Source organism: Syzygium oleosum, unplaced genomic scaffold, assembly GCF_021117445.2.
Source record: "Syzygium oleosum isolate NSW1041296 unplaced genomic scaffold, Sole_v2.1 Sole_v2.11, whole genome shotgun sequence".
Lineage (NCBI taxonomy): Eukaryota > Viridiplantae > Streptophyta > Magnoliopsida > Myrtales > Myrtaceae > Syzygium > Syzygium oleosum.
In genome coordinates this window covers 6539116-6563687 of record NW_026607495.1, presented here as the reverse complement: position 1 = coordinate 6563687, position 24572 = coordinate 6539116, and the positions used below count along the sequence as shown (strand labels likewise).

Here is a 24572-nt window from a genome sequence, read left to right as displayed (position 1 = left end):
AAATGAGGATGCTTCGAGGCTGGAGTGAGACTGAATAGAGTGTCGGATGTTGTGGGAGGGAATTGGCGAGCTTAGGGCTCGATTTAAGGACAAATGGTGTCGGTTTGGTGTGTGGTAGTATGGCTGGATTGTGATGTTTAACATGCTTGGAAATGTCGAATTTATGTCTATGAACGTGGCTGTGTTTGTGGGCCCATGAGTGGCCTTGTGTGTTTATTGAACCGTGATTTGATGGATTGAAATGTGCTTTGTTATGTGCACGCTTGGGCCAGACTGAATTAATTGCTAAATTGGCCATGTCAAATGCTTAGTGAGCATGAATTGTGTGTGAATTGATGTGTGCATGGGCCACGTGTGATTGGCCAATTGAGTGTGGCAAATGATTGTTGAGCATGTGCATGAATAAGAGAGTGAATGTGGTGTGGCATGTACGATTGTGGGAATTGTGCCGTCCTGAGGCGTGTACTTCAACGCGGGACGATGCCCGGTATTACCGGAAGACTGCCAGCCTGAGGCGTGTACTTCAACGCGGGTTGCGCAGTAGGTGGTAGATGTTGAGCCTGAGGCGTGCACTGTAACGCGGGCAAGAGACATAGCCTGAGGCGTGTACTATAACGCGGGCTAAGGAGTGTTGTGAAAATGAGACGATTGTTTATGCCGTAGATGGTAGATGTTGAGCCTTAGGAGTGTATGGTAACGCGGGCAAGAGACATGGCCTGAGGCGTGTACTGTAACGCGGGTCACTGGCAAGAGTTGTGGAAAAGATGTGATGAAACGGGAACAAATGCATGAAATGTCATTAGAACATGCATGTGAGTGGAATAGTGCTATTGTAAGACTAACGTGCAGGTTGCGTGTATTTGAGAATCAGGTGAGTACGATTGTGTGGACGTTGTTTGTGTGTTGCTTGATTCGGTGTCTGGACTTGTCTGGAATACGTGGTAGCCTATGTAAGGTTTAGGTTGTGAACTTATTGAGAAGTGTCTCATGGTTGTTTCAACCAAACCATTTCAGAGCACCCGCCCGAGCCATGAACCTTCCGCCGCTGTCGCAGCGTTTTGGGGCTGTTATGCACTCTGATCATGATGTTGTGGGATAGCCCGATCGAGATTGAGGCCGAATCGGAGTCGTCGGATAAGCATGTGCCTGATGAGGATTCGGATGAGGATTCCGAAGAGAGTGAGTCAGAGTGGACGCCATCTAGAGGGCGTAGGGATTAGTTTGGAGCTGAGGAAGACTTTGGAAGTGTCCCGTTTTGGTGTAGTGCTTACCCAGGCTACTGATCTTTCTGTAATATCGGTGGTTTGCAGTTTAGTAGTTCATTGTGCATATTTTGCTTTGTGGTTTGTAAATTGGCGGTTGTGGCATAAGTTTATGTTGTAAATAGATATTATGCTTAAATCGAAGTATAGTTGGTGATTTTGTGGTTTGGCAATTTATTTTCCCTAGTACCCTAAGTGAATTATTGTTTGGGTGTTTGATGTTTCCGCCGCGATTAAGCTCTGATGGGTTCGTTTGGGTCGGCGACGTTTCCTGGGACGTCGCACTAATTCGACCGAAGAGGGATGTCGCATACTCGATGGGGTTCGGGGCGTGACAGAAAAGGTACAAACAAACCCCAAGTTGTGTGAGGTATGGCAAGCAAAGATACAAAAAATTCATGCAATTTCTCTTTTTGCTCCTTCAAAAGCATGACGATATCAACAAAACAACAATGTGTTATTGTCAGTTTTCCTTAATGACCTTAACAGGTACTAAATGGACCTTTGTTGAATAGGTTCAAGTCATGTGTAAAGGTGAGTATTCTGTAACGACTTTAAAAGGTATTAAATGGACCTTTGTTGAACAAATTTAAGTTATGTGTAAAGGCCCATCGTCTAACAATGACTCCTTTACAATGTTGATAACAAGCTCATTTTTCAAATAATTAAATGCTATTTGACTTATATTTATATGTTATTCTGAGCACCCAATATTGTGTCTTATCCACAAATAGTTCAACTTCATGTCTAAAATTTAGGAATTTAGTGTCACTAAAGACATGATACCATACATGATGAAAGACAGGCAATATATTACAATAGTTGCGAGCAAAAGATATCAAGAAAGGTAGAGAAATCATGAGAAAGATTTTAAGAGGCATACTGGCTGCACAACAGATGAGAGCACCTTTATGAATTGCTCAACCTATACAAGCAGCATTCCAGCCTTTTCTACTGCATTATCCACCAATGTCTCATCCAAACCAATACCTAGATAACGAGAATGCCATCTTGAAAGACCCCTGAGCTCAGTCATTCTAAAGCCAATTATTTGTACAGCATGCTGCTAAGTAAATAACAATACTTCAGTTACTTAACCCCATGAGTCAAATATCATCTCTTATTAAGGAAATTGACACAAACTCACGAGGGATAAAAATAGCATTGAACACGTATGTTACATGCTAGAACCATCGAAGTTAAAAGTTTATGAAAGAAAATGTTTTACATAGTAAATGGTCATTACAAGCCATCTTCATCTTCTGCAAACTTGTTTGAACTAAACAACATACTCTAGAGTCTCTGACAAATAAAAATTATACTGGAAAATTCATTAAAGAAATGGAACCTAGTCTGCTGTCCAACTCATGCAAGCAGGATAGAAGTTTGGAATGTTCATGTGAAATTATCAAGTCCTGCCCCAAAGTCGCTGAGAGAGAGAGAGAGAGAGAGAGAGAGAGAGAGAGAGAGAGAGAGAGAGAGAGAGAGAGAGAGAGAGAGAGAGAGAGGGGCATTTATGTGATAACTGCGGGCTATAAGCACAATATTGACAGGAATTGCTAGTGTTTTCAAGGAGACAAAGACCTAGCCCTTTTGCTGTTAGCTTGGGGAAGGGTAATTTCTTTACAACATTCAAATATCAAACCACATCTCTATCCAACAGATTAGGCTTTTTGACCACTTAGCACTAGTCACAAAAATTCCACATGGAACTAGAGTAGGAGGTACTCAATCCAAAAACTCTCCCTGTTATCTATTTACCTCCCCAATTATCAAATGTTTACACTTCAATCTAAGGCGAAGTCCCAGCCTACGAGAGAGGCGGAGTATTATAACGTTTAAATAGTAAACCACATCTTTATTTCATAGCTTAATCTTTTCATCTCTTGGCAATTGTTCCACAAAATTCTACACCGTCGTGAATGCACATTTTGAATAGACAAAAGGAGAAAGGAGCGCGAAAGCATTGATCAGCGGTACCATGGAGTTAAAGAGAGTTCATAAGCCTTGGTAAGAAAGAAATAGGCAGGCTTTTAAAAATGAGGAAAATTCTATAGGTGCTGTGAAGGATTTTTGACTTTCCACCTTATTTTTTTCACATTGTGGCTAAGTCTTTCTCTAATTTTGAAGGTAAATATGAACTAATAGGTGGTAATTTGTAAATAAAAGGCATCCCCTTGGTGCTCTTGTTGCTCTTTAATAGACTTACTTATCAAAAAAGAAAGCAGGAGAGTCTATAACCTTAAAGAATATAACTAGAAACATCATTTCTCACTATAGTAGTAATCAACAAGAATGTGTAGCGCGTACATGGGAGTCATTGTACCCAGGAGAAGCACAGAATTTGATCTAATTAACAACAGCCCTATAGTGTGCATGTACATGTGTGCGCACCTGTGCAAGCACATGATCGCATGCATGCGCATGCCGAAGCATATGTTCACAGCACACAAAAATGCCCACATGCATGGAGAGAGATCTGGCAGGGGAATAAACTAGCAATATATTTTCTCTAGATAATAAAAGGTTTTGTTGAAAGAAGAAGTTCCAGTACATCAGTATATAAGAGAACAAAACGAAAGTAAAACAAACAAAAATGAAACATTAGAAGAGTATACAGAATCAGAACATGATGCTCAAAGCCGTTTAAAGGTACAATGTAGAAGCAACCAAAGATTCCAAACCCTACATTTTGTTGCTTTCTTTCCTAAGGCCCTACATGAGACAAAGGTGTGGCGCTTCAGGACTTCTTAGAAATTGATCCTCCTAATTCGGCATTCCAACAACTAAAAATTGGATGGCATGTTTTGGCAAGAACCAAACCACCTTAGACAAGCCGAAGATTTGATGCAAAAGCTTGGGAGTGAAGTCAGAAAGAAGAAAGAGAAGATCAACATTTTTCCCCAAATGCTTTCACACACAACACCATTCTATGAAAAATCAAATTCCGTTCCTGAGATTCTCAATTGTAAGAATCTTATTCCAATTTGGTGCACATTTACTACAAAACTTACACTCCCAATTTATGGAAATTGCTTCTCACATATTGTTGTTGTATGTGTAAGCATTTGGATGAAATGTCAAGGAACAAGGAAGCTTTGGTAGCAGATTGTTATCATTTAAACAACGAAATGATCATATGGGATATTGAGTTCCTGAGCCAAACCCAAGATTAGCAGTTCGAAGCTTTTGCCTGCCTTCTTTTATGTCTTGCATTATTCAAAGATTTCTGTTGCTTTTAAGGATGCTTTTGTGTGGAACAACGGAAGAGAAGGAATCTTTTCTGTAAAGTCTTACTACAAGCTGCTCAATATGGAGAGTCGTCGTAGAACAGATTTTCGTCAAAAAGCGATTTGGAAAGTGAGGATTCCAATTAGAGTTTCTTTTTCTGCTTAGGAACCAACCTGGGAACAAATCCTTACTTTAGAAATATGGCAAAATGCTGGTTAACAAGTTGTTCCTCAGCAAAGGAGGCAGAGTCCATGCGGCATCTCCTCCTTCACTGTCCTTGGACAAGAATGGTTTGTACAGTTTCCTATGTCTGCACCATGTTATCTTGGGCTATCAGAGGTTTTATCGAGCAAGAACTTTGGGCATGGCGGGGCATTCGTTTACAGCACAACAAGTAGGATTAACTCAATTCCCCTATGTCTTTTGGCAGATTTGGAAGGAGCGGAACAAGAGAGCTTCTGATGGAGAGAAATCTTCCATTCTATTTGATGGAAATTTGGCTTAAAGTCATACACTTTTGGTATAGTGCAAACTTGCATATGGATGTAAATGCCTTGGTTGATTAGTCGATGATTTATCTGGGATTTGAGCTCCCTTTTGGTTTTGGGAGTTGTTTGTATATGGCTTTAGTTTTTTGGGCTCCTTTTGTATATGGGTTGCACCCCCTTGGTGCCCTACAGGCGAACTATATAATCTATAAAAAGAAACTTACACTTTTCTAAGGATTTTAAGTAATTCCAATTACCCTTTATTCCAACACTTGTTATCTAATCATATAGTTTCAAGTACCAACATCAACATTTCACCTATGATTTTGTGATAATCAGCATAACCATCATCCAAATACCATGCATTTATTGAGGGCAAAATCACTCTATTAACTCACAGTTGTAATTCCTTTTGTGAATAAGATCATTGTGACAAAAGGGTACCGCTACTACTGAAAGTCAAGATCTAAAAAGTTCAAGAGAAACTTTGGATCCAAAGAACTACCAACACACTACCAAAAACGGAGCAATACTAAGGACTAAGAGTAGTATACAAAACTGATTTGAAGAGGAAAAATGCGAGTATAATGCGTAAGTAGGTCATAAACACATAACACGAATCTTTCTGGCGTGCGACTTAGTAAACCAATTTCAATACTAGGACTTAACATCCTCAGTATTATTCTACCAAGAAAGAGGTGTTATATTTAAAATTGTGATCTAAAGATATGATAAAAAATAATAACATAAAATAATCAATTCTCACATCTAAGCACGAAACAAATGATTGTGAACAGAGGCTCCCATAATCATGGTTAAGCATCACCGATTAGATCCATGTAGGATCCATTCGCTGTCATCCGAGCACCCACCAGTTAGTTTTCTGCTCATCAGATAACTGAGTTTTCATTCTCATCCTTAGCTTGTTGACAGTAAACTTAACATAGGAAAGAAGAGTTTCACTTACAACATCAAGTTCAATGAGTGGAATTTGGTAGTATAAATAAGTCGAACTTTCCCTAGGCTCTAACAGTAATATTGGTAGGTACAAAAAGTTGAATATGATTCTTTGGTACAAAAATTGACTCTTGCAATTATGAGGGGATATATGCTAAATTTGAAGCGGGCGATAAACTCTTTCCTTTTAAACTGAGAACATGTCTCTATACCTGCTAATTATAATGTGAATGTATAAACATTCTATATCCAAATCTCCATGTACAGTGCTCTTAAAGCTCAAACTTAGATCATGTTAAAGTTCAAACCAATGATTAATGACCTACAATTTCCATTATACGCTTACAAGAGAGATTGCCAACTTGTTGAATCAGACTCAAATCAGATTTTATTTCACCCTTTCCAGCCACTTAATGTTGGTAATTCATATCATTGCATATGATATGTTCATATGAAGAATCAACATCAGGATGTCCAGAAAAATATGGCGTGTCTGAAGATGTGCGAACTGTAACAAATTCCTATCTCTATCTAATCACCTCCAAGACTGTTCTCTGAGATGCGTAAAACTTAATTATTTATTAGGGAAAAAGGCCAAATGCCAATATAATAACGTGCACCTGCTGATGATCGAGGACAACCAGCTGAAGTTCTTTTCCAGCACCACAAACAAATACACGTTTCATACCCTATCACTAAACAAACTAGCTGACTAAGATTATAAAAACCAACCAAAAAAAACCAAAGTACAATAGCAGCATCGGAGCTTAAAAAAACGGCCATACCACCTCACCCAGAGAATTAAAAAGAAATTGATGGACTGCAAGACTGGTCCTAGAACCACCGAGAAGACTCGAAAATTCCTCCTGAGGAGAAGGGTCAAGACCTAGACAAGCAAACGAAAGCAGTTAAATGAAGAAAAATGAAATGCCATCTACCGCTCTGTATTAACAGTACCACTTGCCATGGTCACTAATAAGGTTTGACAGCAAATCAAACTTCTCATGAAATATGTTGATGGCATCAGCCCACTGCTTATGCATGACTGATAATGATGTCCAGATGACACGAAGTAAATCTTCAATGTTCAAAGCCTGTTGAGCAACTTGATGAAGTTCATTTTTGCTGCAGACAGAAAGAGATTGATAATCTAAGGATGCATTTGGCTGATAAAGATTCTCAAAAGTTTGTTCTGTTTTCAATTTGAGAATTAAAATAGAACAGAAAATGCGTTTGGTAACACTCCGAAAGCAGTTGATGCATAAAAAAAAACTATTCTCGAAATCAAAATTACAAACTGAAGATGACTTTTTAGTATTCTCATTCCACATGCAAATTGTCACGCCCCGAACCCCATCGAGCTCGCGACATCCTCCACTGGTCAATTTATGAGACATCCCAGGGTATCGCCGACCTCACTTAAAATCGTCAGAGATTTAATTCCACAGCGGAACCACAAATCACCCGGACAATATGAAACTGGGGAAAAACAGGGAGAAAATACATATACTTTTCTTCATTCAAACCTACACCATAATATTCACAATTTACAAACCGCCTTTATACATATGCACACCGAACTATACAACCATCGATTTTCAAAAAGGTCCGATGACCTGGCATCCTACACTCAAAAATGGTACTCGCTAAAAGCTTAACCTTTCCACCCTTACTCGGCGTCCACTCCGAGTCTGACTCCTCATTAACTGAATCTGAGCTGCCTTGCACCGACTGCTCCTCCGAGGACTCTGGCTCTGCCTCAATCTCAATCGGGTGATTAATGTCACCCGACTTAGCTGGAACTTCATTCTGATCCTCCTCGGCTAGAAAATCAAAGAAATTGTACTCAGGCACGAAATTGGGATCCATATACTGCTCATACGGGAGTACATACTCCGGTTGCTCCTCGGGCTCCTCAGGTTCGTCCTCGGGTTCTACTTCGGGCTCCACTTCCTCTAATTCTTCCTCGGGGATCGGTTCTAAATCTATGTCCATTAGATCATCTTCAGCTTGCGATGCTTCGGGCTCGGGTTCATGCTCAGCCCTTGAAGATCCCTGTGCAGCGGGCACTGGATGCAATCCAGACTGAGCTAAATTAGTCTCCGTACTGGTCAACTCTACATCTATAGAGGGTATGGCAGATGGGTCCCAGTCTCCAACCAAGTCAAACGGATCATCAAAACCCCTAACGGGCCTGAACTCATCCCCTGCTACGTCCCGAAAGAACCAGGCGGTATAAACATGGGATTCCCAAAGAGGTAGTCCTACTTCTACAAAAACAGTCGTAGTATGCTTAATCCAGGTCATTCCATCACCCAAAGGAAATTCTGCAACCTCATTCTCGGTGTGCACTGGCACCCCAAAACGCTCTGGTGGCGGTGGCGGAGGATTCATGGCTCAGGTCGGGGTTCTGAAAAATATTGGTTGAAACAACCATGAGACTACATCTCAGTAAGTACACCCCTATACCCCACCTAGGCTATCATGTACCTCCAGACAATTACACAAACGCAAACACAATCATATACGTGCAATCACATGCAGGTACGATTCTAATTTCATGCATTCGTTTCATTCTCATCATATCCTTTCCCCATCTCTCGCCAGTGACCCGCGTTGAAGTACACGCCTCAGGTACACAGCGACCTCTTACCACAACACTTCAGGGCCCGCGTTAACGTACACGCCTCAGGCCATATTTCTTGCCCGCGTTGAAGTACACGCCTCAGGCTCAACATCTACCACCTACTGCGCAACCCGCGTTGAAGTACACGCCTCAGGCTGGCAGTTTTCCGATAGTACCGGGCATCGTCCCGCGTTGAAGTACACGCCTCAGGACGGCACAATTTTCACGATCACATGTCATACCACATTTCTTTCTTACTCATGCACATGCTCAACAAGCATTTACCACATTCAACTGGCCAATCACACGTGGCCCGTGGACGCATCAATTCACACACAAAATAGTGCTCACTCAGCATTTGACATGGCCAATTTTAATAATTAAATCAATCTGGCCCAAGCGTGCACTCGACAAGCATAGTACAATCATGTCATTACACAACCATGCACTAAATTTTGTCACCACAACTTAGTCGCCGTTCCAACACACATTAAACACACAATCTGCCATTTTTCTCTGACCAAACGGCGTCAAATCAATTCCGGCCCTTCACGGCACTTTCTCACAATTAATTGCCGGTTCTAAAAATCCAATTTACGTCCCGATCGGCCCATCACAGCCCACTGAACAGTCATCCACAGCCCACTATTGTCCTCAAAATTTCCAATAAAATTTTCCCGAATTCAATCCTAGGCCCGCCAATTGATTTTACTCCTAATTCACACAATCCCGCACCCAAATAAATCCGGTTTCCAATCAAAACTAGCCGTTGATACCCAATATCCTAAGTCGGGTTTAGGGCGCAACTTGCCGACACTCTAGACTATCTCAGCTAGAGCGAGAAGCGGTGGCGACTGGCGGGGACGGCGGCGAACGGCGGCACGGCTTGGCGGTGGCGCGAACGGCGCACGGCGGTGGCGCGGCCTCCCTTGCCGTGGGTCACGGTCATGGGAAAGAAGATAGAGAGATGGACGGCGAGAGGTGGTGTGGTGGTGCGGTACGGCGGCGTGGGACGGCGGCACGGCGGGTGGCGAGCGGCGGCGCCGGCGTACGGGCAAAGGGGAATCGGCGGTGAGGGAGGGAGAGAGAGAAAGCTCACGGTGGGGAGGGGGCTGGCCGGAGAGAGAAGAGGGAGAATGAAGAGAGAGAGAGGGGGTGTCTTGACTCAAATAGTGAAACTTGGACCAAAATGGCAATTTACAATCTTGCCCCTCTCTCACAAACGAAATCGACGGCCCAGATTCGATCTTATCTTGAAACCGATGGCCGAGATCGAATCTTACCAAAAATATCCAAGGGGAAAATTGTCCAATCCAAAAAGTTAGGGCAAAATGACCAAAATGCCCTTCTACCATAAAGCATGCCCTTTATAAACCCTTAGGGGCAAAACGGTCACTTCCTCATTTTCTTGTCGAATTCGAATTTTTTTCCGAAGGAATCGGGACAATCCAAAATTGCACGTTCCAATCGCAACGTTGTCCTAACGTCCCGTTGTGACTTCCTAATTTTCCGATGTCCAAATTGGGCTCAATTCAATTAATCAGATTTTATTAAACGCAACTCGAGCGTTTCTCAAACTAACGGACGGCTTGCTGGGAAAATTCGTATATTCGACCCGTGACTGACACTAACTCAAGTCACGTGCAAGTTCATTCGGGTCATGACGATTTCGGTTGTCATTAAAATCGCGAGGATCAATTACTAGATCCGAGGGGCACGATCGTTTGGTATAGGTTCAGGATCATTCGTCAAGTCATTTCGCGGTCCAGCGGAATCACCCGCGATCCACTACTATGACAGTGGCAAACTGACCCTTGACTATCCTTGGATCGGCCAACAGTGGCTCAAAATATCACCTCGACGATTTCATGATCGAAAATCAATTCACGATCGAATTTTCTTTAGTCGCACGAATTTAATTCCCTAATTAGCCTTTCCCCAATGGTTAGTATCCCAGGAATGATCAGTTCCGGGCGAGAACTAACTATGAGTACATTCATATTCATAAAACTCAATATTTTATAATTCTCAAATGGATCAATTTTCAGGATGTCACAACTCTTCCCCCCTTACAAAAATTTCGTCCTCGAAATTTACAAATCTCACCACTACCTGAAATTTCAAATCCTACTACTACTCAAATAACTGGGGGTGCTGACATTGCATCATCTCTTCACTTTCCCATGTCGCGCCTTCTGTCCCGTGGTGTTCCCAAATAACCTTGACCATCGGGATTGTCTTGTTCCTGAGAACCCGCTCTTTCCGATCTTCAATCCTTACTGGTCTCTCGACATAAGACACCTTATCGTCAACTGCTATCTCCTCATAATTCAGCACATGAGTCGGGTCCGGTTCGTATTTCCTCAACATCGATACGTGGAACACATTATGCACTTGTGATAAATTCGGCGGAAGTGCAAGACGATATGCTAAGTCCCCGATCCTTTCTAAAATCTCAAAAGGTCCCACGTACCTCGGACTCAGCTTCTCTTTCTTACCGAACCTGGATAGTCCTCTCATGGGCGATACCTTAAGAAATACATGATCCCCAACCTGGAACTCCAAAGGTCTTCGCCTCCTGTCTGCATAATTCTTTTGACGGCCCTGCGCTATCTTCAGCCTTTCGCGAATAATCTTAACCGCCTCAATCGATTGTTCGACTAGCTCTGGCCCGGTTATAGTCCTTTCTCCTACCTCGTCTGTAACAGCCTGAATTTCGATGTAATTCCGGGATCAATAAATTGACCATATTTCGCATTTCATTTTAGTAAGTCTCGCCCAGAGCTGATCACTCTCGGGATACTAACCAATGGGGTATGGCTAACTAGGAAAATGGTACGTGGACCAGGGACCCGATCGTGAATTGGGCACCGATCTCGAGAAATGACGAGAGAATATTATGAACCAGTATGGACCGATCTTAGGAAAGGTAACGGATCTGGTTTGGCCAAGGCCAACGATGTACCATCGGATCGCAGGTGATTCTGCAAGACCGAAAGTACACGTGGCCAACCAGTCTTGAACTTGAACCGAGCGATCGTGACCTCTGGAACTAATGATAATTTCTCATTCTCTCAATGATCGAGACCATTACGATATGGATAGCCCTAGGTCGATACGCGTAACTCCTAAACAGCCGCCCGTTAGTGAGAGACCCTGAAATTGAAAGTTTAGCGAGTTTTGTTCACGGAATTGAGCCCGGATTTCGAGGTCGATTTTCGAAAGCTTAAGAGACTATTTTTGGGAATTTGACGTCATATTACGCTGGCCACACACGTTTGGGGTTAGTACGAGTGAAAATTGGAATTTCGGTCCGGGGGTGAGAAATTACGGTTTTGCCCCTGTAGGCACCGAGGCCGGATTCGGAGGCCGTTTGAGGTTATTTTTCGCGGCCAATGTCATTTTGGGGTGGCCACGCACATTTAGAGTGGTTTTGGCTAAAAAGTGGAATATCGACAAAAATTAGAAAAATAATATTATTTTATTCCCGAAACTTTGCAGTCAGTTTTCGAGGACTTAAAAAGTGAATTTTGCGATTCCGACGCCATATTATGTTGGCCACGCACATATGGAACGCGGGTGTGCGAAAATTGGAATTTTGACCCGGGACCGAAAAATTGCCAAAATGCCCTTGGACCCATTTTTGGTAATTCCGAATTTTGGATTTAATTAGGGGACTAACCAAGGTGAGTTAGGGCTAAACCAGGTCTGGTCAGCTTGGGTTAAGGATCAATGACCATTTTACCCCTAAATTATTGGATGAGAAGGAAGGATAGCCCTTGGATCAAGGGCAAAATTGTCCAATAGCCTAAGATAATGACACTTGGAACCCACTAAATCAATTGTTGACCCTTATTTGACCAGATCACTCTCTCTCCAGCAGACCATTCGGCCAAATCCCCCGAGAATTTCCTTCTTCTTTCCCATTTTCTCGTTCTCAGCTTCACGTTCGCTCAAACCGGGTACTGTTCACGCCGAACAAGACCAGCGGAGCTGTCCCCGCCGAGCCAGCAACACCAGCAGCCCTTTCCGCCCAAGAACAGCCACCCTCAGCCCATTTCCAGCACTGAACGGAAGCAAACAGCAGCAAATCGCCGTTTCCGTCGTCGCCGCGGACCGCCGGCTTGCATCGGAACGCCGCCGTCGATCCTTACCGTTCGTCGGTGATCGACCGCCCGTTCCCGTCGTCCCGAGTCGTTAATAGGCGAGTATAAACCCCAAACCCTTAATTAGTCTAATTGTGTCCTTAGGGGGTAATTAGGGGTTAATTAAGCTCATTTAGGACCTAATGATGTTTATTTGGGTGTAGGATGATTATGATAGGTCATTAGGGCTTAATGAGGTTATTTAAGTGTGGATTAGTGTTCAAAACAGCCCCTGTTCTGGTACTGTTCACAAAGTACCGAAATTGTGCATATTTGTCTAAGTTTTGCACTAATTGAATTCAATGATTCAAGGCTTGAAATTAGACAATTCAAGTGTTAATTAAGCTCATTTGAGGCTTTATTATATGTATTTGGTGGTTGGATGTTTGGAGTAGGTGATTAGGCCTTAATGAGATGGTTTAAAGGTGGTTTAGTGCCTAAATGTTAATTTTTCTTGGTACTGTTCATTCAGTACCGAAAATGCCTAATTTGTGCCCAAGTTGAATATTCTAAGAATAATGGACTAATGACAAGAATTTAGGCATTTTTAGGGGATGATTAGGACGTGTATAAATCCTATTGAATGACCCCGAAGTGGTGAGAACAACTATTGAGATGGATTTGCCCAGGGCGGGCCTTTAACGCATTGAACTACCTTGGAATGAACGTGCGAATGAACGTGGGATTCGTTGAACCAAAGTGAAAATATATTGAATGTGCCAAGGATGCGTTGAATTCGTTGATTTGGTGAATGATTGTGTTCGGCATGTTGGCTTAGGTATTATCGGTGTAGTCCGGACTGGATTGAGGATCGATCGTTGGAAATTAAGTCTAAGGAATTTAGTGGCATTATTAGAAATAATTATTGGACTAGCACAGATTAATCGGGGATTATGTGATTGGACTGCTGGGTATGCCCGGGTTGATTGACTGGTTGATTTCTGTACCCAATTGTTGGGAAATTGAGTAATGCCATGTCGCGTGACTGCGTGGCCGACTTGTGCGGAGTGTGATTGGCCATATGATGGCTTGATTGGATTATTGAATTGCACATTGTGGAATTGAGCCGCATGGTATTAATTGGCCAGTGAACGATTGTTGCGGCATGAAATTAATTGAATGCTTGAATTGTGCTGATGCTCATGTTGCATTGTTTTGCATTTCATGGCACGCATAGTGAATGCCGGGAACGAGGCGTGTGATGAATTGTGCGAGAATGCGTGCCTGCCATGAGCATGTGATCACCTAAAATACCCTGAAGCGTTATACGCTGGGTTCAGATAATAATGAGTTGTGTGATCACCTACGGACCTTCGGGTCGATACCGTCCTCATTCACTTTGAAGCAGGACGATGCCCGGTACGTCCGGAAGGCGACCATCCACATGCACTTTGAAGCAGGCTCTGGTTCGCAAGGAGATCAGTGTTGCGCCTCATGCACTTTGAAGCAGGCTAGAGACACTGGGCCAGATCGGTTGCTGCGCCTCATGCACTTTGAAGCAGGCTAGACGCACCGGGCCGTGAAAAAAATTGATGACTCGAGTCGTAATAATAATTAATTTGGGCAAGTGTGCCAGTGTGGCCCAGTGGGCCAAAGAAATGTGCATGACATGTCAATGACATTTGCATGCATAAACATGCATTGATTGGCATGCGAGTGTGTGAGACTCGGTGTGTGACCATGGGATTGGCGTACGTGTGATAATGTGTACCACGTATGTCCCGTGATTATTACATATTGAACTGTCTAACCTGCAGGGTCAGACAGGTAAGAGATCTGGGTCAGAGGGCCTAGGTCGGAGTTTATTTATAAATTGGTTGGTTATGTTGTTTTGTGCTGTCGGTCAGGAGATTGCATGTTAGCCTAGCCTAGGTTTAGGGGGTCATACTCGCTGAGATTCGTCTCACGGTTGTGTAAACCGAAACATTTTCAGACCCCCAGCCGTAGGATGCCGAGGACACCACCACTTTTTGGGATGCTGCATTTCATCCAGCGGTCGTTGAGCGTGCACCCCTGTGGAGACGGAGCAGATCGGAGAAGTGGCTGTTTGGTTATTCCTAGGAGTTGGTGTTTTATTTGAGTTGTTGGGAGCACTGTAAAAAGAGTTTTAAAATAGTGATATAAGTATGTACATATTTTCTGCGTTGATCGTTGCTTGGCTATCCTTAGTCTCATGCGATTTATTGTATGGGTGTATATATTTATTTATATACGTTGCTTCCGTATGTGTTTGATCTCTGATTGGGCGTTGGGTCGGCAATGCTTCCTGGGAGCGTTGCACCATAATCGACCGTCGACGGGATGTTGCGTTCCGGTAGAGTACGGGGCGTGACAATCCCCTTCTTGAATTGGTATCAGAGCAAGGTCAGCTCGGTCCAATTTGGTCGAGGTCTGGAGTGATAAGGAGCGATGAAACCATGGGTAGCCAATAGGGTGACCTCGTGTGCTACATGCATCTCCTGACCATTGTGCATTGATTGCGTTTGGATTGTTCGGTGTGACCCTTGCAGTGCAGGTGCGGCAGGACCTGAGGTGAGTATGCAAACCCCTTGGGTGATGTGTTGGATAAATGTTAGGCCGTATGCTGAGTGTTGATTGTTGTTTGATACCTGCCTAGGACTTAGACTGTGATAGATTGGTGTAAGTCTCTAATCCTTTAGGGGGTTATAGCAGGTAGCTGTATAGTAAGGCATCAAGAATGGCAGTGTGATGAGTAAGGAGACTCGGTAGCAGTCGAGTGCTGTAGACCATGAGGCTGAGACCTAAGATTCGAGGTTGTGACTCAGATCCTATTAGAAAGGGGGAATGTGTGGGCAGGCAAGCTCAGGAAGGGAGCGCCATTATTGCCTAGGCTGTTGGGGCTGCAGCGATTACTGCTGTGATTGGAAATAATGCCAGTAGGGTTAAGCTCACATAGTGGCTAATAGGCGAGTGCATCAACTGGTGGAATAATCTCTCGAGTGAAACTTTCTTAAGTTCAATAGTAAGGGTGACCCCAAGGTTGCACCGGGATTGATAGCGAAAGTTGAGAAAGCCTTTGAAACATTGGGGTGCACCGAGATGAAGAAATTAAAGTTGGCGGTGTATCCGTTTCAGAATCATGCCAGCTGTAGATGGCCTTCCACCAGGGATAAGACATCCCCAATGAGTACAACTTAGATTTGGGCCATGATTGTTAAGAGTTCCTATGGGAGAATATTTCCCGGAGACTGCCCAAAAAGGGAACTGACGGAGTTTATATGACTTCACTTGGGGGCAGATGACGGTGGAACGATATGGAAAGGAGTCCGCTTGGTTGGTTGGAAATCCACAGGACAAGGTTCGGAAATTCCAAGACGGACTGAAGTCGGATCTCCGAAACCTAATGCTTTCATTGAACATCGGGAATGATGTGAAATTGCTTGAATGAGCTCACGTGATAGAGCGAGATTAGTGAGAAGGGGCAACCACTTCTGGATCATGGTATGCTAAGAATAAGGATAATCGTCGCTTTAGGAAGAAGTAAATGGCATGGAAACAGACTGTTCATCCCATCGGTTAGGAAGGATATCAGAAAGCCGAACCGTTGAATGAGCCGTCCTGAGGCTTGCATCGAAAGTGGGAGTCGGAACAACTAGTTAAACTGGACGGTATTGAGTCTGTTGTACTTGAGTCACGTTTGGTGTGACGATTCCTCATATGATAAGGTGATGGTGTCATTGAGGTGTCCTAACTGTGAGATAGTAATTGATAGTAGAGAAAGGAGTGTTGACTTGGTAGTATTGGCCATGTACGATTTTGTCGTGGAGATTGATACGGAGTGATTTGTAAGGCAGAAAGCTGTAATGAATTCAGACAATAGGGTAATCCAGTTTAGTCCGAATGGACATTCTAGGTTTGGATTTCAGGAAAGTCAAGGAGGAATCTCGATTCCTTGGATGCCCTTGCTTGAGGTGATTAGATGTCAAATGAAGATTGTAAAGGACGCTTAGTGGGCGTGGTTGACTTGATCGTGATGAAACTAAAGCCGGATAACTTTCCGAGGTCTTTTCTTAGAAATTTTAGGGTTGCCACTAGAACGAGAAGTGGAATCGTGACAAATTTGGCCGGGAGTTGAACTAATTTCGAGAGCATTGTATTGAGTGTCCTTGCCGGAAATCAAAGGAATTGAAAGTTCAGATGTAAGAACTCGGTGACAAAAATTTTATTCGCCCTAGTGTATCTCTATGGGGAGTTCCTGTATTTGGTATGAGGAAAAAGGACAGGACTTTGAGATGGTACGTAAATTACCGGCAATAGAACCAGGTAACAAAAAGGAATTAGTAACCATTACCGAGGATCAATAGCCTGTTCGATCAATTGCAATAAACTTTAGTGTCCTCTGAGGTTGAATTATGGACGGATGTCACCGGCAAAGAATTCAAAACGAGAATGTTCCTAAGATCGTGTTACGGACTGGAAATTTTTCGTTAAGGATATGACAAGGGGATATAATTACGGTCGCTAATGGGCGAGGTATGGGCACTACGTATTCATAGTAATGCCCATTGGTCTAAGGGATGCCTCATTGTTTCGTGGGCCTAATGAACCGAATGTTCCAAGAATTATGGGATTAGTTCGTAACGATTTTCGTTGACAATGTATTGGGAGACTCGAGGAGCCTGGGAACAAGAAGCAAGTCTGACTGAGGTGTTGCGAATCTTGAGAGAACATATACTCCATGCCAAGTATGGCAAGTGCGAATTTTGGCTCAATAGAATAACGTTCCCTGGACATGTAATCTAGGGGAAATGGAATTACAGTGAACCCGACTAAGGTTGAGGAGAGGACTAAGTGGCCAAGATTGATGCCAATAATAGAGGTTGACAGTGTTATAAATTTGACTGACGATTATCGACGTTTTGTGGAAGATTCTCGTTGATAGCCGTGTTATGGGCACGACTGAGTGAGAAGGAAATCCGTTTGAATGGAATGATCACTGTGAATGGAGTTCCCAAGAGTTGAAGTGTAGGCTGATGATTGTCCCGGTATTGAATATTCAACCTGGACCGGGAGGATTCGAGGTCTATAGTGACGCTTCACTAAGAAGATATAGATGTGTGTTGAGGCAACACGATAGAGTAACAAATTACGCGTCGTGCCAGTTGAGGCCGTACGAGATGATTTATCTGATGCACGACGGAGAATTGATTGCAATGATCGGTGTCGCCATGGAATGGCTAGACGAGTAATAGATGCATTAAGTCGTGAGTCGATTGAGGCTTATGGGGTGATCAAGGAATGAACCTTGTTAGGAAGGCTCAGGGACTCGGAAGTTAAATTTGAGGTAAGCCAAATGTTGAATCTGTTGTCCGCTTTGAGGATTAGTTTGGAAATCTAGGCCCAGAACAAGGAATGGCATTATGTGGATCACAAGATACGAAGAGTCATTGAGGTGGATGCCGATAAGCGGAAGTCGAATTTTCATGTATTCGGGGATAGAAATTTTTGAGGTTCTAAAGGTGAGTGTGTGTACCCGATGAGGCAAAACTTGAGGAGGAAATCTTGAGTGGAAATTTCCACAGTAAGTATAGTGTCCACCCAAGTAGTACCCAGGGTGTGTCAAAACTTGTAGCAACATTACTGGTGGAATAGTATAAGAATAAATGTGGCCAAGCTCATGATCAAGTGTTTGACGTGCCTATGAGAGATGGCGCAGCACTATAAGCCGGGAAGGCTAATGTGACCGTCGGAAAATTTCCAATGTCAAAATGGGAACCTGTCCCAAAGGATGTTGTAGAGGAATTACTAAGAAGTCAGAAAGGACATGATCCATTGGGACGACAACTGATAGACCGATTAGGTTTGTGCACTTTTTGGCAATAAGAAAGGGACTTTGAGTCGGACAGATAAGTAGAGTCATCAGAAAAATTTACACGATCAGAGACGACGACTTTTAGAGTATTGAGATTGGGGACCAAATGTGAGTCAAAGTGTTCCCTATGAAAAGATTGCCCTAATATGGAAAGAAAGAAAGGTTGAGCCAAAGTATGTCGGATTGTTTGATATGCTGGAAAAGATTGGAAATCTGACCTATCGATTTACCTCGCCGCCTAATCTGTCCTAAGTATATGACGTATTCCACAAGTCGATGTGGAGAAATTATGAATCAAATATGACCCACGTTAAGAGAAGACAGACGTAGACGACGAAGCATCGTACGTGGATAGGCTAGTGTAGCTTAAGGACAGAAAGGACCATGGGTCACATAATAAGACAGTCCCAGTGGTCAAAGCTGTCTGAGAACACCACGGAACAGAAGGTGCCACTTAGGAAAGCGAAGAAGCTATGAGACGTCAACACCCCCACTTGTTTGAGGAGTAAGCGTATATTACAAATTTCGAGGACGAAATTTTTGTAAGGGGGGAAGAATTGTAACAGCCTGAATTTCGATGTAATTCCGGGATCAATAAATTGACCATATTTCGCATTTCATTTTAGTAAGTCTCGCCCAGAGCTGATCACTCTCGGGATACTAACCAATGTGGTATGGCTAACTAGGAAAATGGTACGTGGACCAGGGACCCGATCGTGAATTGGGCACCGATCTCGAGAAATGACGAGAGAATATTATGAACCAGTATGGACCGATCTTAGGAAAGGTAACGGATCTGGTTTGGCCAAGGCCAACGATGTACCATCGGATTGCAGGTGATTCTGCAAGACCGAAAGTACACGTGGCCAACTAGTCTTGAACTTGAACCGAGCGATCGTAACCTCTGGAACTAATGATAATTTCTCATTCTCTCAATGATCGAGACCATTACGATATGGATAGCCCTAGGTCGATACGCGTAACTCCTAAACAGCCGCCCGTTAGTGAGAGACCCTGAAATTGAAAGTTTAGCGAGTTTTGTTCACGGAATTGAGCCCGGATTTCGAGGTCGATTTTCGAAAGCTTAAGAGACTATTTTTGGGAATTTGACGTCATATTACGCTGGCCACACACGTTTGGGGTTAGTACGAGTGAAAATTGGAATTTCGGTCCGGGGGTGAGAAATTACGGTTTTGCCCCTGTAGGCACCGAGGCCGGATTCGGAGGCCGTTTGAGGTTATTTTTCGCGGCCAATGTTATTTTGGGGTGGCCATGCACATTTAGAGTGGTTTTGGCTAAAAAGTGGAATATCGACAAAAATTGGAAAAATAATATTATTTTATTCCCGAAACTTTGCAGTCAGTTTTCGAGGACTTAAAAAGTGAATTTTGCGATTCCGACGCCATATTATGTTGGCCACGCACATATGGAACGCGGGTGTGCGAAAATTGGAATTTTGACCCGGGACCGAAAAATTACCAAAATGCCCTTGGACCCATTTTTGGTAATTCCGAATTTTGGATTTAATTAGGGGACTAACCAAGGTGAGTTAGGGCTAAACCAGGTCTGGTCAGCTTGGGTTAAGGATCAATGACCATTTTACCCCTAAATTATTGGATGAGAAGGAAGGATAGCCCTTGGATCAAGGGCAAAATTGTCCCAATAGCCTAAGATAATGACACTTGGAACCCACTAAATCAATTGTTGACCCTTATTTGACCAGATCACTCTCTCTCCAGCAGACCATTCGGCCAAATCCCCCGAGAATTTCCTTCTTCTTTCCCATTTTCTCGTTCTGCAGTTCACGTTCGCTTCAAACCGGCCCAGTCGTGTTCACTGCCTAGGAACAATTACCGGTGAAGCCTGTCCCCGCCGAGCCAAGCAACACCGGCCAGCCCTTTCCGCCCAAGAACAGCCACCCTCGGCCCATTTCCAGCACTCGAACGGAAGCAAACAGCAGCAAATCGCCGTTTCCGTCGTCGCCGCGGACCGCCGGCTTGCATCGGAACGCCGCCGTCGATCCTTACCGTTCGTCGGTGATCGACCGCCCGTTCCCGTTGTCCCGAGTCGTTAATAGGCGAGTATAAACCCCAAATCCTTAATTAGTCTAATTGTGTCCTTAGGGGGTAATTAGGGGTTAATTAAGCTCATTTAGGACCTAATGATGTTTATTTGGGTGTAGGATGATTATGATAGGTCATTAGGGCTTAATGAGGTTATTTAAGTGTGGATTAGTGTTCAAAACAGCCCCTGTTCTGGTACTGTTCACAAAGTACCGAAATTGTGCATATTTGTCTAAGTTTTGCACTAATTGAATTCAATGATTCAAGGCTTGAAATTAGACAATTCAAGTGTTAATTAAGCTCATTTGAGGCTTTATTATATGTATTTGGTGGTTGGATGTTTGGAGTAGGTGATTAGGCCTTAATGAGATGGTTTAAAGGTGGTTTAGTGCCTAAATGTTAATTTTTCTTGGTACTGTTCATTCAGTACCGAAAATGCCTAATTTGTGCCCAAGTTGAATATTCTAAGAATAATGGACTAATGACAAGAATTTAGGCATTTTTAGGGGATGATTAGGACGTGTATAAATCCTATTGAATGACCCCGAAGTGGTGAGAACAACTATTGAGATGGATTTGCCCAGGGCGGGCCTTTAACGCATTGAACTACCTTGGAATGAACGTGCGAATGAACGTGGGATTCGTTGAACCAAAGTGAAAATATATTGAATGTGCCAAGGATGCGTTGAATTCGTTGATTTGGTGAATGATTGTGTTCGGCATGTTGGCTTAGGTATTATCGGTGTAGTCCGGACTGGATTGAGGATCGACCGTTGGAAATTAAGTCTAAGGAATTTAGTGGGATTATTAGAAATAATTATTGGACTAGCACAGATTAATCGGGGATTATGTGATTGGACTGCTGGGTATGCCCGGGTTGATTGACTGGTTGATTTCTGTACCCAATTGTTGGGAAATTGAGTAATGCCATGTCGCGTGACTGCGTGGCCGACTTGTGCGGAGTGTGATTGGCCATATGATGGCTTGATTGGATTATTGAATTGCACATTGTGGAATTGAGCCGCATGGTATTAATTGGCCAATGAACGATTGTTGCGGCATGAAATTAATTGAATGCTTGAATTGTGCTGATGCTCATGTTGCATTGTTTTGTATTTCATGGCACGCATAGTGAATGCCGGGAACGAGGCGTGTGATGAATTGTGCGAGAATGCGTGCCTGCCATGAGCATGTGATCACCTAAAATACCCTGAAGCATTATACGCTGGGTTCAGATAATAATGAGTTGTGTGATCACCTACGGACCTTCGGGTCGATACCGTCCTCATGCACTTTGAAGCAGGACGATGCCCGGTACGTCCGGAAGGCGACCATCCTCATGCACTTTGAAGCAGGCTCTGGTTCGCAAGGAGATCAGTGTTGCGCCTCATGCACTTTGAAGTAGGCTAGAGACACTGGGCCAGATCGGTTGCTGCGCCTCATGCACTTTGAAGCAGGCTAGACGCACCGGGCCGTGAAAAAAATTGATGACTCGAGTCGTAATAATAATTAATTTGGGCAAGTGTGCCAGTGTGGGCCAGTGGGCCAAAGAAATGTGCATGACATGTCAATGACATTTGCATGCATAAACATGCATTGATTGGCATGCGAGTGTGTGAGACTCGGTGTGTGACCATAGGATTGGCGTACGTGTGATAATGTGTACCACGTATGTCCCGTGATTATTACATATTGAACTGTCTAACCTGCAGGGTCAGACAGGTAAGAGATCTGGGTCAGAGGGCCTAGGTCGGAGTTTATTTATAAATTGGTTGGTTATGTTTCTTTGTGCTGTCGGTCAGGAGATTGCATGTTAGCCTAGCCTAGGTTTAGGGGGTCATACTCGCTGAGATTCGTCTCACGGTTGTGTAAACCGAAACATTTTCAGACCCCCAGCCGTAGGATGCCGAGGACACCACCACTTTTTTGGGATGCTGCATTTCATCCAGCGGTCGTTGAGCGTGCACCCCTGTGGAGACGGAGCAGATCGGAGAAGTGGCTGTTTGGTTATTCCTAGGAGTTGGTGTTTTATTTGAATTGTTGGCAGCATTGTAAAAAGAGTTTTAAAATAGTGATATAAGTATGTACATATTTTCTGCGTTGATCGTTGTTTATTGCTTGGCTATCCTTAGTCTCATGCGATTTATTGTATGGGTGTATATATTTATTTATATACGTTGCTTCCGTATGTGTTTGATCTCTGATTGGGCGTTGGGTCGGCAATGCTTCCTGGGAGCGTTGCACCATAATCGACCGTCGACGGGATGTTGCGTTCCGGTAGAGTACGGGGCGTGACATCGTCCCAGCACACGGGCGTCCTACAGGCCCTGCCATATAGCCCTTCAAAGGGCACCATTCCGATGCTCTGCTGGAAACTATTACTATAAGCAAACTCTACTAAGGGTAGTTGCTCTTCCCACTTACCCTGAAAATCCAGCACACATGTCCGGAGTATATCCTCTAGAGTCTGAATCGTCCGTTCAGACTGGCCATCTGTCTGAGGATGGTAAGCTGTACTAAACTGTAACTTGGATCCTAATGCCGTCTGCAAACTTTTCCAAAAACTGGCAGTAAATCTAGGATCACGATCTGAGGTTATCGACACTGGTACCCCATGCAGACGAACTATCTGCTGCATATACAACTCAGCATACCGTTCTAATGCGAAATCTTTTCGTACAGCCAAAAAGTGTGCCGACTTGGTCAATCTGTCGACAATCACCCAAATATTATCGTGGCCTCTTTGGCTCCTCGGTAATCCCGTCACAAAATCCATAGTTATATGTTCCCATTTCCATTCTGAGATTTCCAAGGGTCGTAATAATCCTCCATGCTTACAATGCTGTGCCTTTACCTGCTGGCACGTCAGGCACTTAGCTAAGTGTTTAGCAATATCCGCCTTCATACCATTCCACCAGTAATATTGCCTCAAATTTCGATACATCTTAGTACTGCCTGGGTGGATACTATAACTGCTATGATGTGCTTCTGATAAAATTTCTTCCCTCAACTCCGCATCGTCAGGCACGCATAATCGTCCTCGAAACCTCAATATCCCATCTTCGGATACCTGGAAATCTGGTTTTCTTCTGGCCTCCTCCATCTCTAAAATTCTTTGAAACTCTGGGTCCGTAGACTGCAATACCTTAATTTTTGCCTGAATTTCCGGTTCAATTCTAAGCGTAGCCAGCAAGCTCGATACTTGACTTACTTCAAATCTAAACTCCGAGTCTCGCACTTTTTTCTAATAATGTCCATTCCTTGACCATCAAATGGGCGATGCTCGACTTCCGACTCAAGGCATCAGCCACCCGGTTAGCCTTTCCGGGATGATACAATATATCACAATCGTAATCTTTCAGTAACTCCATCCACCGATGCTATCTCATGTTTAATTCCTTTTGCGAAAACAAATATTTGAGACTCTGATGATCGGTATATATCTGAAATTTCTATCCGCACAAATAATGTCGCCAAATCTTCAAGGCGAATACAATTGCGGCCAATTCTAAGTCATGTGTCGGATAATTCAACTCATGAGGTCTTAACTGTCTTGATGCATACGCCACTACGTGTCCATTTTGCATGAGTACACACCCCAATCCTTTTAACGACGCGTCACTATATATCTCATACCCTCTGCGTCCTGATGGAATAGTCAACACCGGGGCCGTTGTTAATCTATGCTTCAACTCCTGAAAACTCCTTTCATATTTATCAGTCCATTCAAATTTCGTTTCCTTTTTCAACAAATGCTTCAACGGCGTTGCTATCGCCGAAAATCCTTCCACGAAACGACGGTAGTATCCAGCTAAACCCAGAAAACTTCGAACTTCTGTTACCGTCGTCGGTCTAGACCATTTAATTACTACCTCAATTTTCAATGGGTCCACTGAAATTCCTTCCCTAGAAATCACATGCCCGAGAAACGCTACCCGATTGAGCCAGAATTCACATTTGCTAAACT

The 24572-nt window shown here is 43.5% G+C and overlaps 1 protein-coding gene and 1 pseudogene across 1 annotated transcript in view; both read right to left on the bottom strand.

The window, feature by feature from the left end:
* Positions 1-24572, bottom strand: part of LOC115694486 (uncharacterized) — a 129710-nt gene that overhangs the window by 51586 nt on the left and 53552 nt on the right. The window lies entirely within an intron of this gene.
* The window catches only part of LOC115694480 (disease resistance protein L6-like), a 41143-nt pseudogene continuing 23400 nt past the window's right edge, over positions 6830-24572 (bottom strand).